Source organism: Lactuca virosa, chromosome 1 (assembly GCF_052849685.1).
Source record: "Lactuca virosa cultivar CGN04683 chromosome 1, Lactuca_virosa_CGN04683_v6, whole genome shotgun sequence".
Taxonomy (NCBI): Eukaryota; Viridiplantae; Streptophyta; class Magnoliopsida; order Asterales; family Asteraceae; genus Lactuca; species Lactuca virosa.
The window spans coordinates 50,586,366-50,590,633 of NC_136426.1; positions in this window are offsets into that span (position 1 = coordinate 50,586,366).

Genomic DNA, 4,268 nt, shown 5'->3' on the forward strand with positions numbered 1-4,268 from the left:
ATACATGCAAATATTAACTATTCCAAGGTTTCATCCTAACTAGCATATTATGAAGCACCTATACTACAAAGTTCTAGTTAGATGACATACCTTTTGATGTAGCTTGATGTCTTCAAGCTTTAAGAGCTTAGCCCCAATAGTGTGGAAGCCTCAAATGGAATCACAAATCACCAAAACACCTTGGAAGAACTTGAGAGAATATATATACACACTAAAATCGGCCCACTCTTATTTTCACACACTTGTGCCAATTTTGTGAGCCAAGGACCCCTTTATATATTATGGAGGATTAGGGTTACATCCATATAAACCCTAATACCCATGACCTTTCATTTACATAGGATCCATGGGTTAAAAGGTCCATGGACCATCCATGAAAGTTTAGCCCAAGCTAAATGAACTTGGCCCATTCCATATATATAAGAGTCCATATTTAATTAGTTCTTTTTGATCACTTAATTAATTCTAAATTAATTCTTGATCAATACTAATTAAATAATATGATTCCATATTAATATATTAGAACTTATAATATATTAATATAAATCATAAATATACTATTCTTAAAAGACTATCCATATAAATTGTGCCGGTGAAGTGCAACCCAAATGGACCATGCCGGGTCGGGTCAAGTACATACCAAATATAGTTATGGACTTAGACATTAATCCAGCAGTCTCCCACTTGGATAAGTCTAAAACTATTATTGAGTATGACTTCAAAACCTAACTGGCAATCGTAGCTCTTAAAGCCGCTGTCGAACTCTGACCTTGTCAATGACTTGTCCATTAGATAAGGGATCATATATTCCTCCATTCTAGATATCATATGGACTGAGACATGGATTATAATCATTCTCTCTGTCCATTTGTTGTTTCCCGATTTTCGATTTATGATGACTGAGTGATTGAACAAATCAAATCAGTAGTGGCTTGGCCAAGCACTCACATGTGTCATCGCTAAATCATCGAGGGGCCCACAGATATCGCTTTTATCCCGAAGGTAAAAGGAATGGATAAACTTCGACTCATATGGCTTGTTCTACTACTTGTTGAATCATACACAAAGGCACGTTTTATAACATCGAGTTACCAAATGCGTTTTCGTGCAATCAATGTATAACCAACTCATAGTAACAACTCATATCTCTAGGTTTGAAGAATATAAGATATTATCGTCTCATGATCACTCGTGATAAAATCCATGAAGTGATTCAAATGAGCGCGGGTTGAATCCAATACTCAGAACTTATGAGCACTCATGAGTGTTGTAGCACCACTTTGTCCACCAACTTGGACCTCTACAAACCAACCCATGACAGTCTTGATTCATATCTACTTCCAACATATGACCGACTGTGGATGGTTTGAATAACTTAATCATTCAGGAAGAGCGACTTAGTTATTCTGGAAGTCAAAACATGCAAAGTGAAACACAAGAATAAATGAATCAAATATGGTATCAAACCCTATGAATATAAATAAACACTTTTATTTATCACCATACTGATTACTCATTATTCATTGTTTCGGTTTTATCAACTTTATACTTGAATTAAAAACACTAGTTGTCCCATGCTCCAAGCATGTACACTATGTTTTTCTTAAACAATAGCTTTGCCATACACCAAGTATGCACTCTATGTTTGTCTATGATCCTTACTTTGTGAAATAAACCAATTGAACATAATTTCAATGATTCTAATTTCACACTCCCAAATCCTTATCGAAAAATGTGAGAATTTCAAATTCCTATCATTTATCGAAATCTGTTTAGATTTTAAACTTATATGCACTGACCCTCCTGTAATGAATATGTACAAAGTCACAAAGACTTGTCAACAGTCATTATAAGGTATTCCAATGGAGATCAACTCCATGGAAACTAAGTCTCATATTCAAAGTACATTGCTTTGGACATGCTTCTTGCATTAAGTTTTCTAATCTTACACAGATAACTTCCACCTATGAAGACAACTCCATATTCTCATTTTGACTATCACTTCTGAATAAGAGATGCCTCTTTTCAGAATATGTCAATATGGTCCTTCCAAAATTAGCACTATACTTCCAACTGTCCCTGAGCAACCAATCTTTGGTAAACCTCAGATTGTCCTCGACAATTGCTTAATGATTTTAGTCATATCCAATTCTAGACCTTTTTCCTTCTTAATGCCTCTGGGGATTTGGAAAAATTTAGAAATGACAAATATTATAGCACATGCAATCGATCCTGTACCCAAAGCAAATGGTACACGATTCATGATGTCTCACATAAAGACATGATTCTAGACCAATCTTTTGCTACAATATTTTTATTTGCCATGTTTTCAAAATTTGACTATGAAGAGGGATGCCGTAATCATAATTGAATTTTGAGAACGCAATATATAGAATTTCCTTAAGTTGAACCAATCCAACATGAAATTCATATATATATTCTTGACTAAAGATGATTAAGGTCTCAATCTAAGCCTTTAGAACTGAAATGAAGTATATCCTCTCCCTTAATTATAGCAAAACAACTTTTTCAATCCCTGCAGCCTCACGAATTGAAACTTTTATTTTTTATAATTAACATTGCTAACTTGCAACACTAACAATAATTATCATGCTCCCACTAACATGATGATTATTAGCATAACACTTATGCTCCCACTAGGTTTGACATGTACTCAGAAATCAGCTGGACTTCTAGAAATCAATACTTTATTGACTTTCTTACCAAAGTTCAGATTTCTGATACGAGATGCTTTGATAAAACTTTATCAAAATCATACACCTTTCCTTAGATAGCATGCATGTGTGTCTAAACAATTTCAGAACTATGAAAAGGGATGTCGTAATCATAGTCTCAATTGTTTAGACCTTTTGCCATCTACTTCAAATCTACTTGGTGGAAGTGTTTCCTCACCATCATTTTCATGAATCAGAGAGAAACCTTATGACCCTTAGATTTTATGGTGTATGTGTTCTTATCCATGTGAATCGTCAAAACCATAGTCACAAGACAAGGATAATGACAAATCCAAACTCATATGGACTGAACTTATGCAATCTTAACTTTTTGCCACCTGGCAGTATAGGGCATGCCATTGCTTCCAAGTTGTTATGCAACCAATTGAGAACTTTCAGAACTCCTATGCAAAGCCAACTTTAACTGGAATGGGCACAGAATATGTCAACACGATAGGTTATAAACCTCAAGTCGTGTGCTAGTGAAGAACCTCAGGTTTTATTCTTGATTAGTTCTTGAAATTCTTTTTAGGATCTTTAAGACTCCCACTATCCTCTTGACATATAAGACTATCTTGCCAAATATTCAAGAGATAGTGCAGATTCTTTATCAAGACAAACACTTCACACAATTGGCCTTAGTTGGTCTTTGTTTTATCCAAAACATCACAACTTACCAATTTCAAATGTACAAGAGTAGGACACTTTTACTCTTACATTTGACAAGTGTTTTAAACCTTTCTTTAAGATATGTCACTCAAGTTACAATCTTGGAGTATGACTCTAAGAATTATTTTGGAATGAAGTATGACTCATCTTCCTGATCTAACCATTTCAACAATTCATGACTCCTCTTCTTAGTCATAAGAATGCACTAAGATGACCTTTAGAGGACTAATTGGGATATGATTTCTAAATCATTAAGATGATCACAAACATGATACTAAAGTACTCTCCCATCTTTTCAGATTTGAGAAACTTTTATCTTTCTGCCTAATTTGATTCTTCCCATTCGTTCTGCCATACATTGAGACTTTTCCAATGTTTCATAATTATACTTAAACTTGTAAGTATAACCATATTTACTAAACTTTAGTAAATCAAATAGTCTTAACGAGCTTTGTGGTGGACATGACCAGTGCACAAAAATGTGTACTCGATCCCTTTAGTCCTTCACTTGACTCACACATCCATGTGAACAAGTAATTAGTCTTGATTTTCCAATGCTTAAAAGTTCTCATTCATCATACTATTCAACTTGCATGATTCCAAGTTTCGGTCCAATTGAAACTTGGGTGATGAGGAACTTTCCTGATTTGGTAAATTTAGACACTACCACAAATGAAAGAATCAAATCCATTTTCCAATATTACTGTCAGTGGAATCATATAAGCAACAATTTTCCACAAATGCCATTGTAAGGATACTTCAAATAAACAAAATTAAACAATTTTCTTTTATTTTAAAACTTTGCGGAAAAACTTATCCTTACAATCCACATGGAAAATTGTTGTTATCTATTCCTTAGCAATA